Source organism: Lissotriton helveticus, chromosome 2_2 (assembly GCF_964261635.1).
Source record: "Lissotriton helveticus chromosome 2_2, aLisHel1.1, whole genome shotgun sequence".
Lineage (NCBI taxonomy): Eukaryota > Metazoa > Chordata > Amphibia > Caudata > Salamandridae > Lissotriton > Lissotriton helveticus.
Window position 1 is genome coordinate 249,873,731 of NC_136060.1, and position 15,734 is coordinate 249,889,464.

At 40.0% G+C, this 15,734-nt stretch overlaps 1 long non-coding RNA gene across 1 annotated transcript in view; it reads right to left on the reverse strand.

Annotated features, from left to right (window-relative positions):
- The window catches only part of LOC144821791 (uncharacterized), a 28,470-nt gene extending 12,966 nt beyond the window's left edge, over nucleotides 1–15,504 (reverse strand). Inside the window, exons 1-3 of the long non-coding RNA XR_013608441.1 lie at nucleotides 15,388–15,504; nucleotides 14,876–14,968; nucleotides 1,234–1,298 (exon numbers count right to left, since the gene is read on the reverse strand). This is a non-coding gene — a long non-coding RNA (uncharacterized LOC144821791). The remainder of the gene's footprint in view (nucleotides 1–1,233; nucleotides 1,299–14,875; nucleotides 14,969–15,387) is intronic.
- Between the last annotated feature and the right edge of the window lie 230 nt (nucleotides 15,505–15,734).

Consider the following 15,734-nt stretch of genomic DNA (forward strand, 5'->3'; position numbering starts at 1 on the left):
TAATATGAGACTCAAGGGCAATAGGAAGTTTCAGCCTAGATTTGTAGGCCCATACACTATAGAAAAGAAACTTAATTCAGTCACCTATAAATTAAATATCCCTAAAGGTCTCAAAATTCATCCAGTATTTCATGTTTCATTGCTTAAAAAGACATCGGAAGGATTAAGAAAAACTTCGTCCCCAGTTCGATAATAGACTGAACAGGGAACTGAATTTGAGGTAACATGGATTTTAGATTCAAAAGAAACCCAAGGTCAGGTTTATTACCTAATAGATTAGAAGGGATATGGTCCTGAAGAAAGTTCTTGGGAGTTGTTTTCTGATGTTCATGCTCCCCGAATTATAAGAGCATTTGAAAAAAAGGTTTCCATGCAAACCCAGACCCGAAGGATCTACCTTGCGAGGAGGTACTGTCAGAACCTTATAACATCTAAGTCAGGTTAGAAGGTCCATGAATTCAGTATCCTTAAAAACCCCCTTCAATTTAAGAAGAAAACGCTATTCATGCAGAAGAATTACAAAAGAATTTCATGATGGCCGCCAAGAAGTGGAACACAGTGCAGCGTTCTGGAGTTGCAACTGTAGAAACAAGTTTGGAATGTCCAAAGAAGTCTCCTTTAGAATCTCGCACTTCACATGACATTTGTGAGGAGACGGACCCTTTCCCTGGTCTCGGCGCGAAAGACAGTTAGGGTGGTGCGTTGTGTGTCTCCTCGATGTTTACTTTTGTCCCGCTCGAGTTTGGGGTTTCCTAGTGGCATGAGTCTCATCTGAAAATATCAAGTAAGGTTTCTCTTTTCAATTAGAAGACCTGAGTGAGCCTGCACTACATCTCAGCATCTGAATTTGGAGTATGCGCAGTGTTTGAGATTTTGGAGTAGTTCTTGTTAATACGATGCGTGAGTGCATTTGTTTTTGGTGCGCGATAGTGTTCAGTTATCCAATTCCGAACGTGTGCATTAATTCTGGAAGTGTCTTCACTGCCTAGTATACAGTGCATATGCAGTTTTAGATACACGTCTTTGATTAGTGTCTATTTAGTGTACATGTTCTCCATAATAAATAGTTGTGCGCTGGGTTGTTGTAGCCCATGTCAGAATACGCGTATCTCCTCCAGCTCAGCGAAGTTTCTATCTAAGCATGACCAGAGACATTATATTCTAAGTGTCAACATAGGTTGCCTTATGGTTCAGTTCCTCTTTGCAACACAACTTAGGTTTAGTTTCACTTACCTGATTAGTAGCGGGTAGTCTTGGGATCTCTGGGCGTTGCTTGTCCCATCAGTGATTCACAGAGTCTGTAGAATTCAAGAAGGAGAGCACTAAGGACATTAGTGCAATATCGTACTCACTAAAGAAATTCAGAAGATTTCTAAATATCACAAAAGGCTTATATTAGCTTCATATTACACACAATAAGAATAAATAACAGAGGCAATAGTCTGGAGAAAACTAGGTATATAAAAGAATGAAATGTAAATATTAGCGAATAAAGGGAATAGAGTTGATGAAGTAAGTTGTACATGTTTTCTTGCAGTTCTTCGCCCTATTACAAGTGCACCGAAGATCAGACAAAAGAGTTGAAGTGTGTAAGAAGATTGGGAGAAGAATTAGAAGGAAGACTTGGCTGTCTCTTCTCTGTCCCCATCCCCTTTCCCCCTTGGAGTTTTCTTGTCGCTCAAGTAAAAAAAATGACGACCGGAAAGTTGGAGAGGGGCATTGGGTTCAAGCGTCATTCTGCTCTTGTGGTGAGACCGTGACACAGACACCTTGTGGACTAAGGATCCTTATGATGTCGGCCTTATTCGCACTGCCACACCAATCCGAATTACATAAAAGGAAGATACTCTCCTATCCAGAGTGAGTCTATCCCCTTTATCTAAAAAAGCTGATGAGGGCATCACCCCCTATCATACAGGCTTTGCTAGAGCAAGGAGTAATTTACCCTAGAGTGTCTCCTTGTAACACACGATTTACCCGGTCAAGAAATCTAAAGGTAATACTTGGCATATGGTTCAAGACAAGTCCCCCCGAACAATATAGTAGTACCAGAATTTCCAATTCTTATTGACCCCTCCATCATTTTGACGAATATTCCTCAGGATGCCAAGTATTGTTCTGTTTTTGATCTGAAAAACGCGTTCTTTAGCATCCCTCTCCACCCAGACAGCCATTACCTGACAAGGCGCTCCTCTTGCGGGACTTTGTATTTGTACTCTCATCTACCAGAAGGGTATTGTGAGTCCTCTATCATTTTTTTAAATAACATTTTTATTTCATTTTGCAAAATAAAACTTAACATTCTCCACTAGTTCTTGGTTTACATTGTTTACAACTTTTATCATTGCTATCGTTTACCTCTATCATTTTTAACTGAATGATAAAGAATAACTCATCAGATTTCCAGTGTGACAGCACATTGTTGCATTATCTCAATGATATTGATTTGTAATCCTACTGAGCAGCAGTGCAGAAAATACACTATACCTCTTCCAGTAACTCTTGCCCAGAGAGGATACAAAGAACAGAGGGAGAAAACTTAGTACTGTCAGGAAGAGGTCCATTATTTAGGGCAGTTGTTGGCTGCTTCTGGTCGACTAGTAACCCCTTGAAGAGCAGCATCCATCTACCAAATGACTGAGCCAGAAACTGTCAAAGGAATGCAGAAGTTTCTTGGTCTCTGTAACTATGTTTTTTTATAATAGAACATAAATAGCTCTATTGTTAGCTTCTATTAAACAAGCAAGAGAAAGGAATGACAAGATAGCATGAACACCAGAGAGGAGGGAAGAGTTTCCAGAAATTAAAGACTAAAATAACAAATGCTCCAGTTTGAGGAACTCTTGACTACACCAAGGAGTTTTATTTATTCTGCCATTGCAATGGTAAGGTGATGACAGCTGTCCTTACACAAACATACCCTTTAGGACATAACTCCATTCAGACTCTCCAGTATTTTGCGGTTTGCCGCGAAATCTGCACTTTTGTCAAAATGCCGCGATTTTTACAAAAATGCCCGTGAAATCGGCACCATAGTAAAAATCCCGCAATTTTTTAAAAAGTGCCAGTGAAATTGAAGGAATGCAGGGAAAAGGTTGTCACATTTCTATGATAATTCTTCATTTGTCAATATCATCTAATGTAAAAGGTTGCAGCAGGCCAGCTGGGAAACCCTCAGCTGTAATTTGCTCTGTATTCTGAAATTCAGTAGTAGCCTTCACATTTGAGCTGCACTGAGGTTTGAAAACCATGTACTCAGCAGTTTAAAACGGGTGTTCACTCGAGGAGGCCAGCACCATTTGTGCACCAAGGGTTCAAGGTATTAGCAATAGTATGACTGCCATATTTTACAGTTTGATTGGAACAGTAATGTTTAAGTAAGTCCTCCATGTACACTTTGACATTTCATGAATCATACATCACTAGGTTAATTGATTTCCCGAAGCAAAACAAGGCTCCCAGCATAATATGGTGAGAAGGGACTACCAACAAAGCTATGGCCGTTGATTGGCCCCTCATTATTTTCGCAGTGGTTTAATAGCCCACACATTAAAAAGCGGAAATGCAAAACTTTTCAGTTTAGAGACTGATTATTCCGATAAAAGGAGTTTTTGCAAGACGTTGAGAAATGAGTTCCAATCAGGCTTTCACAGCGGATGCGGGGCATCAACAGCGACCCATAATTTGTCCCTGGGCTGCTTCCGGCCAGTTGCCCTTCTTCAGCAGAAAGTAATGCAGCGCAATGTTTTGCTTGATTCAACACTTCGGAAAAAATAGTGCGAAATGCAGGGAACAATGTTGGTTGGAAGGCAAGTTCTTCAAAGCTTGATCCTAATTGGTAGCTGTTCTGTACTAAAGATGGCAGGGAAAGCCTCGGGGTTGCAACAGCATAAGAATAGTTTTAAGGCAATATATGTTGATGCTGCTGTTCTTGTTCTAGCTCAACAGTGCAGTTTAGGACATGTTCCCATTGAGAAGGGGCTGGTGGTAGGAGGAAGGTGGGGGCGAGGGTGTGATCAGTCAGTATAATCATGTGTGCAACTTGTTTACTGCGCAGTTTTATGTGGATGAGCAGCTGGGAGAGAATTGAATTACAGCGAACCATTGGCTGCCAGCAACATGAGAAATATTTTGCTACCAGCTATTACAGGACTAGAGGACTTAGCATAGCAAACAAAGACTATCAGATACTTTAAACATGCCTATTTGGAAGTGGAATGCTCTGCTTAAACAGTTTTTTTTTAAATTTAAGAATGAAAAGGAATGATTTAGAGAAAAATAAATGCACTAATACTGCTAAATTTCAATTTTTGTGCCTCTAAATTTCAATGTTTGTGCCACTAAATTTCAATTTTTGTGCTGCTAAATTTATATTTTTGTGCAGCTAAATTTGCAAAACTATGCCGCAAAATCCGGGGGTGTCTGCCCATTGCATATTTTAGTGTACTGCTGGATTCAGTAATGTAAGGATGTTATCCCTTTGAGTAAGCTCTTACCACTGCGGTCTTTGAAGTGCAGAAGAGCACCCCCATTGTCATGGGGGCACTTTTAACGCTCTATGTAGAACATGCTGTAGGTGCTATTATTCAGAAGGCTAAGACCTCTCTGACTACATAGAGATTATTAGGCTATGAGGTGATACTATCACTGCCATATTTGAAGTTTATGAAGTGTCATACAGTGAATCCTGCTTAATGTTTTCCCCATCCAATATTAGACTCTGAGGATGATGCACATGACTGAGTAACCCATATTCCCAATTAATCCAGTCAAGCAGTGGAGGATTCTATACCAGGTAGCATTGTCTATTGTGTTGACGGTTCTTCCACTATTGACCAGGAGACAGGATTTTGACTCACAGGTGCAGCAGTTGACAGAGCACAACAACATGATTCTTCTAATACACTGATTATAGTAGAACACTTGACATTACCAGCGCATTATTCTGCCCAAGCAGAAGAATAAACAGCACTAATTGCGGTTCTTAAACTAGGAGAATTCATTACAACATATTTTGATTCAGCTTGTGTGACAACCACTGTGCGTTCCAGCATTAGGAGATGGGCCAGGAAAGGTTTGCTTAGGTCAGACGAAAGTCTTGTTATGCATTGGAGCCTCTTAGAGAGGCTCTAATAGTTGCACTTGCGTTACCCCAGGCAATGGCTGTTGTGAAATGCGAAGCACACACAAGGGGACAGGATTTTGTGTCTCTGGCTAATGCGCTGGCAAATTGGGTGGCTAAAGATGTGGCTAGGCACAGGCCCCCATCTGTGCCATCAGGTTCACAACAGGTCCCTGTTCTGGTGGCTCAGACTGCTTCACTGTCTGAGTCTGAATTTAATATTACCACAGACAATAATACACCTCATTATGCTGAGACAGTGGGGTTACATCTGTGAGAATTGCAGTAGGTGTCTCCTTTGCACAAAAAACAGTTATAGGAAGACAGAGGATGCACCCAGTCAGCGGATGACCTAGTGTATAGGCACCTATCTAAAGGTAAACCATTGATGTCACAGGCATTGCTTACGCATAATATGTAACAACCTAGGCAATTCAGTACTTAATATTTAATAGTAAAATGAAAAAGGAGAAAACATGACTAAAAGGACAAAAATTCAATGACTTTAGATTTATTATCATGAAAAAGTAGAATATTGGAGAAGGTACACATACCAGATACCAAGGGTGGCCTCCAAATCAGAAAAAAACGTGAAGTTTTTTTAATTTTTATTTTTGATACATTCAAAAATGGGCTTAACAGTGACATACCCTGGGAAAACGCTATTGTTTAAACCACTTGGATAAACATCAGGGGTGTTTGTATAGCGTTACTGGATTATAAATAACAATTTGTCTAGAATCTCTAGAAATTATTGAAAAGTTAGAAATTAGAATCTCTGGAAATTACTGAAAAGTTAAAAATTATAAAGTTACAATCCTTCCAGTAGGTCTACAGTCTGTCTTTCGTGTCCATTGTTTGAGATTTGAAGAATGTATTCTGTGGTTCCTCGAAATAATTGTAAATTTGAGAGTGTAATTTCCAACTGTAAATTACTCTTAAATATACATGGTTATCAGGTATGTTTAAAGAAATTAGGTTCCCTTATTATCATGAAGCTCAATAACAACATTGAGTTCATGACCCGTAACTCGTATTTCCGGGTTTTATAGAGCAGTCTACATCGTTCTATATATAATCGGGTTGTATCGTAAACACAGACTTACTTAAATAGCCCGCGCGAGCCGAGTTCTCGTTTCCTTTCTTTACACCACTACAACAAGAAGGGTCGAGTTCACGTCACTCCTGGCCTGCTCGGCAATACAAATAATCGGTAAGTCTTGGTAGACCCTAATAACTAGACGCATAGGAGGCTACATACGATAAACGCTTAATATTAATACGTAGTACACGTTATCTATTTTTTTCTAGCGTAAACGCGGTCCTTTATCCTCATATTCGGAGGATCGTCCCAGTTTCGACGTGGTTCGCCTGAAACCTATAATACAGGTATCTAATTATGTAGTAGTAAAATATTTTTATCTGCATTATTAAGGAAAATGTTATAAATGTTGGAGACCTGACGTTGCCTATTTCCTTTCCTTTGCGGCCAGGAGTTTAAAACAACATCGATTTTTTATTTAAGGTAATTTTTCAACTTTATGCTTCTTCTAATATTGAAATCTAGGAGTAATTTATTGGATTCCATCAATCTATACTGCCTGAAACTTATATTTTTTAGATCTATACAAGTCTCTGGCATTATGACATAATTGACATCGTGAATATAGGCAGCGACGACTTAACATGTAACGAAAGGTAAATATGTAGCTTTATAGTTATGTCAAGAAGAATCTAGCTTTAACGAGTGTTTTTGGATGGAAATGCAGTCCTGTCTAATTCAATTAGTCCGCTGTTCCCAAATAGTGATTGCATTCTTAAGCTAGATGGTTTTCAACTACTGTAATCAGTTTGTTGATCGCTTAAAATTGCTCAGGATATCCAAACTCTGTGATCTGATAAGGACCATTAAGAAACCGCAAAGAAATGAGACAAAAGATGTTCCCATATATGTTAATGAACGTATGGTACATCCAGTTGCCTACAGTTATAACTTTCTGTGCATTTTGTAATATTGAAATTATCAAGCAACAATGAATGTGTCCCAATAAGCAAAATATATAATTTTAACTTACAGACTCTACTCTGAAGAAAAATCATTCTCAGAATAAGCATCTCTCGCTTGAACTTCAACCAACTCGTGGTACATCTAAATGATCTGAAATTGTAAGTTTTTAACTTAGTTTAAACATTCTGAGAAGTATAAAATTACATATATTTGAAAATATGTTATCCTCCATCTTGTAGTTTAATCATCCTTGATCCACGGACTACACCAACTTTACTTCTGAAACAGTTAGTGCAGTAAGTATAGCTGAGAGCAATAAATACATATTATCTCCATCAAATAACGTTCATTCATCTCTAATGTATAATATAGGACATAAAGAGGAGTTTATTGGTAGCGAACATGATTGGTGAACTGATTTAAATCAGTTCTTCTTGATGCTTAATTCATTTGACTCCACTCCATAGTAACTTATATTTCTATCAAGAATGAGCAATGAAATAAGGCATTTTGAATGTTAAAAAGAATCATTAAGTGACAATTGGGGGAACGTTGCTGTTTCTTATGATGGACTATCAATGTTTTTAGAAACCTTTCTCTTTTAATGGAAGTTTTTTATTAATAAATTGTCAAATACATTTGCTTATGTTATTTTTCTATCATTCTTTTGTCATTAGATTATTCGTGGCTACTCCAGAAGAAGGCGCTGGTCGCCGAAACGCGCGTCGAGAAGCACTTTATGCCACTTTTTCTCTCTTTATAATTCATTTTATGAAAATTTTATTTTTAATCTGTTGTGATGTTATAAAATGTTGATTTGATTATTTGTACATGTGATTAATTACATTTGAGAATTAATTTTTAATTACTGTTCTCTACTTTTTCATGATAATAAATATAAAGTCATTGAATTTTTGTCCTTTTAGTCATGTTTTCTCCTTTGTCATTTTACTATTAAATATTAAGTACTGAATTGCCTAGGTTGTTACATATTATGCGTTGTTTATCCCTGACCTAGGAATTATTGTATCCATTTATTCAGGGGGTCCTTGTTACCTACAAACAGGCATTGCTTACGACAGCTCTTGATCAGTTACATTTACCATCTCACACCCAAGAGATTACTTGTCTATGCAAATACAACAAGACTGGTTTGTCCCCAATTTACACGCCATACTTACAAAGTATCTTCATAACTCTATTGTCTGTCAGCAACTTTCCCCTAATCCCACACTAAAAGTGATATATTTTACCATTCCGTGACCACAAGGTCCCTTTAAGGACTTTGTGGACATGATAGATAGGTGCAGTAACTACAGGTACATCATAGTTGTGGTTTGCCCCTTTTCCCGATGGGTTGGGCAGGACGATGAGTCCATTGCGATGCTAAATCAGCAACTGCATTTCTAGTTCATGAAGTAATTCCCAGCTGGGGAATTTCAGAAGGGATAAGATCAGATGATGGCACTCATTCCATTAACACAATATTCATGCATATCACGACACAATTAGGGATAAACATCAATTACCTTCTGTTTACCATCCTCAAGGTAATGGTATTGTCAAGCTCCTGAACGGCCTCTTGAAGAGTCAAATCAGTAAGTTATGTGCTACATCTCACAATAAATGGTTGTACTGCCTACCAATAGCGTTATTTCACTTAGGAATACACCTAGTTCTGGCCATCACTTGACACCCCATCAAATAGTGACAGGGAGATCATGAATACTCAAATCCTCGCCACTAGAAGTAATGTACAGTGAGAGAGCTCTGCAGAGATCCTAAATGATGAGATGCATATGTATTTTTGTGAACTAATGAAATGTGAAGATCACCTCTAAATAGGTAACTAAAGAGAAGGAGAAGCGCGCCAGCACCGAGGTCAACCTCCCAGTTGTGCATGTAGAAGATACCATTTCGTGAAGAATGTAATTAAAAAATGGAGGGAACAATTATTTGATGCTCCTTATACAGTGACCATGGTCACCCCCACCCCCACCAGCCTCAAGGTGGATGGCAGGAAGCCCTGGTTTCACCGCACCCATGTTCGACTGAACCCAACCTCTCACCAAACATCACTAACAATGTAAAGGGAACAAGAGGGGGGATGAAGATTGTCATCTTAAAAGCACCCCGTCCATCTATGCTTTTGTACTACTTTTTGAAAAAACAATAGAAACGATATGTATTTTTTTATACTTCTTTTTTGTCTTGTAATTTTATCTTTTCTGCTCTTTTATATCAATGTGCCTTTTGGTTCCAATGTTTTTCATGTTTAAAGAGAGCTCTCTAATAACAATGCGACCTGTAATGCCCTTACTCAGCTGTCATCTATATGTGGTATCAGTCTATGTCCGACATAAGATCAGAAAACACTAATGAGTCCTGTTTTGCATGTTCCCTAATTCCTCATGCTACTGGATCAGATAGGCTGCACTCAACGAAAGTAGTACCCTCAAGTGTAGCTCAAAGTTTATTAAATCTCTACTTGTGTAGGATTAAGGCCCAAATGCCATTGACACATGTTAAAGTAGTACGTTTCTTAGTTAACACCATAAAATATGGCTAATTAGTGGAAGTATTATACATTCTCGCAGATAGACAGAACATCAGAGATGAAATATCATGTATGAAGAAGACAGGTCATCCTACCACTATGGATTGGATCCAGATAGTTCCTAGATATAGGATTTCTAGAAGTAACATGCTCACCTACTGAGTGTAACAGCTATTTAGTAAACCCTTTAACCTCCGATTAATACTCATAGGCCAGGATTTAGAGTCACACGACACTGTCAAGAGGGGGGACGGGTGGCGATGAGAAAAAAGTAGGTCCAGCACCGGTTCTCCCAAGGGCTACCGTATAATCACTAAGGGGTAACTGTCCCTAAAAGTCAGATAGCAACCTTTTCTGGTTGCTTATAAAGAGAAAGGAAAAAGGGAAAGAATAAGTTGTAGTCTCTATGCATGCAGTTGGAACTTGATGAAGGTGGGGGAATTTCTCCTTTTAGAAATAGTGCCCTCACACACTCTTGCGAGTGTCATGCTTCATCATCGCGAGAGGGCTCTTTGTCCGATATCTTTTAGGAGAGGCCGCAGTTGTGTATGCGTGTGTGTGGGCCTCAAAGATGTGGAAGTGAGTTAAAATTACCTTGGCGGTACCTAGAACACAAATTTTATTCGAGAGTCCGGAGGTAAAAAATGTTGGAAAATGGAGAAGCTCTAATAAACAAGTAGAGTAGAGGGGAGAATATTATTCTGCTGCTCTCATTATCCGTGGGTGTGTGTGAAAGTGAGATCTGATCTAAAACAGTAAAAATAGGAATCAGGGAAGGCCACACCCTGTATTGCTATGGTACCTATGTTAAGGTGTAGATGCGTCAAGGCGCTTTTGGGAACATCTCAATAATGTTCCCGTTTCCAAGCCCCTTCATAGAAATTAAGTGGTCACGGAGGAAAATACAAGTCACACCCTTCGTTGCAGCCAAATAACTGCCCTGCCGCTAGCACCGGTCGTGTTTTAGACCAGATCTCACGTTCACACACACGCACACCACACAACATCTTTCAGGCCCACACACCCACATGCAAAACTGCGGCATCTCCTAAAAGATCTCCGCCAAAGAGCCCTCTTGCTGGGCCCATGGGGGACAGCAGCGCCACCCCCACAAGAAGTAACACCCGATGATGAAGCATGACACTCGCAAGAGTGTGCGAGGGCACTATTTCCAAAAGGAGAACTTCCCGCACCTTCATCAAGTTACAACTGTATGCATAGAGACTACAACTTATTCTTTACCTTTTTCCTTTTCTTTATAGTACCACAAGTTTAAAATATTCTCATAAAAGGTGATAAAACATGTACAAAATATTTCATTATAGATTAAAAATTCCCACACAACTTATACATTACAAACCAACTACTGATTATAGTGATGTATTACTCCAATCTGTAGATCAAAACCTGGACAGTGCAGCAATGATCATTCGATTCAGAGACTGAATGTGGATTCAAGAAGGTCTGCTTTAAGAGGAAATAACAACGAAATATGAGAACCGATTATTAACAAGTGAGCTCGTTGTGGGTTGACCGAAGAGAATTGATAAATATCCATTGTGTTAGGAGAAGTGGCAAATATGTCTTGCTTTGGACAGGGCACTAGTTGTTCATAGGCTTCAGTTGCAGATTATAAAGACTTAGGGGCACATGCAGCAACCTAAATACCTATCGCAAACGGGCTGGTTCGCAGAATCGGCCCCTTTGCCACCGGCATTTAGGCAATTGGGTTGCATCAACCCAAAACCCATTTGCAATATAGGTAATCGCAAATTTTACTATTACCTAAATTGCGAATGCTTTTAGGGAATCGCAAATTACGATTCCCTAATTGGGATGCATCAAAGCTTTTCCTAAAAGCGACTTCGCATTTAGGAAATGCTAATTACCATCAACTGCAAGTTGATGGTAATTTGCAAAAACTCTGAAAAATACACAAAAGTGCATTTTTCAAAGTGCCCTGTGGCGCACACATATGCCTTTAGGGCATATGCCCTTAGGCCCTGTACCACAAATTTGGACGGACCACTACTTTATTGAATTCAATATTGAATTAAAGGGGAATGAGATGATGGCAAAGGAGGTAGCAAAAAAGTGGAAAACCCTACCTTGTTGGGGAAAAATCATGGAGCACCCTGACATTGGTAGGTGGGCCAAGGAGAGTAAACCAACTCTCTCAGGGAACAGCAGGATAGACTATCAGAGGTTTTAGAGATTGATGACAGAGATTGGGAATAAGATCAGGATTCCAGAAAGAACTGGTACTATAGGGAAAAGGAGACTATCCGCTCCCTGGTTTCTCAGACAAACTTAAAGAACAATTAGTGGAAGTCAGACTTTTAGAGCGAAAGTGGCGTCGGAGCTATGGGAATAAAGCAAAGGAGGTATATAAGAGTGCAAGGAGATCATATCATGCCTCTATTAAAACTGCAAAAATCAAGTAATTTACCTCCCGCATCGAAGCATCCAACAACAAACAAAAAGAATTTTTCAAAATCGTTAACAGCTTCACTAAGCCCAAAGTCCTAACCCAAGAGATTCCACCTTCCCAGACTTTGTGCAATGACATAGCCAACTATTTCACCCAAAAAATAGACACCCTCACAAAAGACTTTCCACAATTTGAGAAAGAAGAGCCTGGGAAGGAAACAGATATGAACCTGCATCAACCCAGATGGGAAAGCTTTAGCCACATTAGCCTGGAAGATTCCCATCAGGGAATCTCTTCCCTAAAGTCAGGATCCCCTTTCGACCCCTGCCCCCCACGTTGCTTAAATCCATAATACAAGAGGCCAATCCATGTATTAATTCCATCATCAACTCGTCCCTCCAATCAGGGGAGATCCCCCCACAATGGAAGGTGGCGGCAGTGAGACCGCTGCAGAAAAAGGCTTTACAGGACCCTACAACCTTGTCCAATCTGCGTCCCATCTCCCTTCTCCCTGCTATCTGTAAAATTACAGAATCTTATGTCAATAAACAATTGATGGCATTTCTGGAAGGAAATGACATCCTGCATCCCTGTCAAGCAGGTTTCAGGACCCACCACTCCACCGAATCTGCACTTCTGTCATCTACCGAAACTATTCGTGCTGCACTGGATCAGGGAAAGATGGCTGTCCTGATCCTATTAGATCTCTCTGCAGCATTCGACACGGTTTCCCATGCTATCCTTCTATATCGCCTTGCTAATGCAGGCATAGCAGGAACCGTGCTCGAATGGTTTAAAAACTATCTGGCGCACAGGCGTCAGATCGTTATGCTGAGCAATCTCTGCTCCGAGGAAAAAATTATGAAAACAGGGGTTCCGCAGGGCTCAAGCTTAAGCCCCACTTTGTTTAAACTATACATGGTCCCTCTACTTAAACTAATTTCTTCCTTCAACATTAGTACAATTGCATACGCCGATGACACCCAGCTGGTTTTGACTCTTGATAAGAATCAATCTAATGCTGAACTGACATTGAGAGAATGCTTGTCAGCAACCTTTAAGTGGATGACACTCAACCACTTAAAATGTAATTCGGCTAAAACAGAGATTGTGCCTTTTGGTCCTAACAACTGTTTCTCTCCGCAGGATTGGTGGCCTGAAAAGGTAGAAGCCCCCCCAAAGACTATCAATGCAGCACGAAACTTGGGCATTAAATTTGACAACACCCTGTCATTTAATCAACAAGCCAAAGAAGTAGCAGGGGTATGCTTTAGTAGCATTAGGGGTCTTAGAAAATTCTTTGACCTGCTCCCTCTGAGTGCCAGACGGACGGTGGATGTAGCACTAATAACATCCAGGCTGAATTATTGTAACAGTCTGTATGCAGGGCTAAATAAATCAGCCCTGCACAGACTTCAAATGGTCCAGCACGCAGCCGCTAGGTTGGTCCTCAGACTGCCCAGAAAGTCCTCGGCCTCTGCAGCATTGGATGCCTTACATTGGCTCCCGGTACATAAGCGCATCCTGTTTAAGGTCCTCACCATCACAAACAGAGCCTTCTATCATCAAGGCCCACTGTATTTGCGCAAGTACTTTAGACAATATCATCCGTCACGGGCACTCAGGTCCTCCACAGCAAATTTGCTCCATGTTCCCAGGTTTAGGCTGATGACTAGGGGAGGAAATTCCATAGCAGGTATTGGCACCAGGGCATGGAACAAACTACCTCCGTCCCTGCGTCAAACTGCAACAGAGCAAAAATTCAGAAAACTATTAAAAACATGGATTTATTCTCTGTCTGACTCCGGATGCATAGCGTTACTTTGAACCTTCCCGCAGACAGGTAGTTTCCCCCTTGACACTCTGTTGTTTACTGACAACTAGGAGTCTAAGCGCCAAGATGCTCCTTCGAGTGGTAGCGCGCTATACAAGTGCCAAATCACATCACATATGTGTTTGTCCAACACATAATGCCCCTGACACCAAAGATCGCATTTCTTTTTCACAGATGTCCCTTTATTGACTCTGTGTTTTTCAAACTATTTTTTCATTTTATATTTTCTCACATTCAAGTATTCCTTTCACATGGTACATTTTCATTATTTACACCAATTTAACACAATGTATATATATACAAGACACAAAGTTCATCATATATAAAGCAACAACCTGTACATCACTGAAACAGTGTTTTTGCAGAATTTGAAAGCCTACACATTATTTGTAGTGTCCTACTTTACTTTTGGGGTGTCAAGATCGTGTATCGACTTGATCTTGTCCACTCATTTAATCCAAGGTCCTATCTATGAGGTCTAAAAAAGGTTGTTTACACTATTCTTATTGATGGAATGTAGTTAACATTATCTTGTTACACCTTATCCTGCTATCTAATAGGGCAATGTTTCTTCTATAGTTTTTTTAGACCATTACATGTTGCCGACGCGTTTCGACCTTGCAGCTGTGGGACCAGCACATTTGTTTATATCAAGGTCTTCTTCAGGGCTGTGTTCAATTTTGGTAGGACATTTTCGATTTTCAATCTACAAAAGATGAATGAAAACTACTTTTAATGTATGTTGTTCATCTCACGGCGTATATCCACCATTACATTTCTGCAATGTATACCCGCTGTGCAAGTGCTGCAGGGTACTACTTTCTTGTGACCTGTTAAACGGGATAATTGTTGAGTTGCTTAAAATCCTAAGGATACTTTGCCAGGCTAAAATATTTGTACACACAGGGGATATGGGTACCTACCCTATTTCCTTCGTGTTTAGTGGGAGGAAGGCTGCATGAGGAGCAGGTGGTGTCTCTGATGGTAATTTCCTGTTTATCTTCCCGTTTGATCAACTGCGGGACAAAAAAGTATAGAGCGGTGAGTGCAGGGTCACTGTTGTATCTATTTTTCTTACGACTGGTACCTATTTGAAAAGGATTGCGTTCCATGTGTTGGTGCGCGACTCTAGCATGCCCCAAAAGTATTTGTATACATATGTACTTTGATCTCATTCTGATTTCCTGAGGTACGCAGCTTGGCATAGTTTGTCTAGCCCACCGTGGTTTATTGTTGTTCGGTATCAATGTTCTTAAAGCTATTGTGATATAGCATCTTGCGCAGTATTACATTTTGTGCATATTGACACTTCTTCATTTTACCGTATGTCAGTGTTTCCCATATTAGTGTATTTTATCCTCCTGTTTGGTATATGCTTTGAAATTCCTGCTGACCCGACTTTTATCGTGAAGTTCCCGACTTTCACATTCCGTACCTTTCGTTTTCTCTTCCCTCTCGAATATATTTTTTCTTCTTGCTCTGCACGGCGTACTCTTCGTTTGTACATCAACGGCGAGTTTGCCGACTTTTCTGTTTTTCTTGCTTGGCGTCTGGCGTCAGCGCTGCCAGTGATTCTTGTTCTGGTCACGTGTGTATGAAGGTTTCTTGGGACTTGTAGTTGTCTCTATTTTCGTATGAACTAAACACTATTCTCGCTTTGTTGGATCTTATTTTTGTGTCATTTTTATGGTTTTATATGTCGGTTTGTCATTATTTAGCCCGCAGATTGATTTAATTCTTGTTGTCATCTGGTGCCATCGCAATCAGTTTCTGTGCATGTAA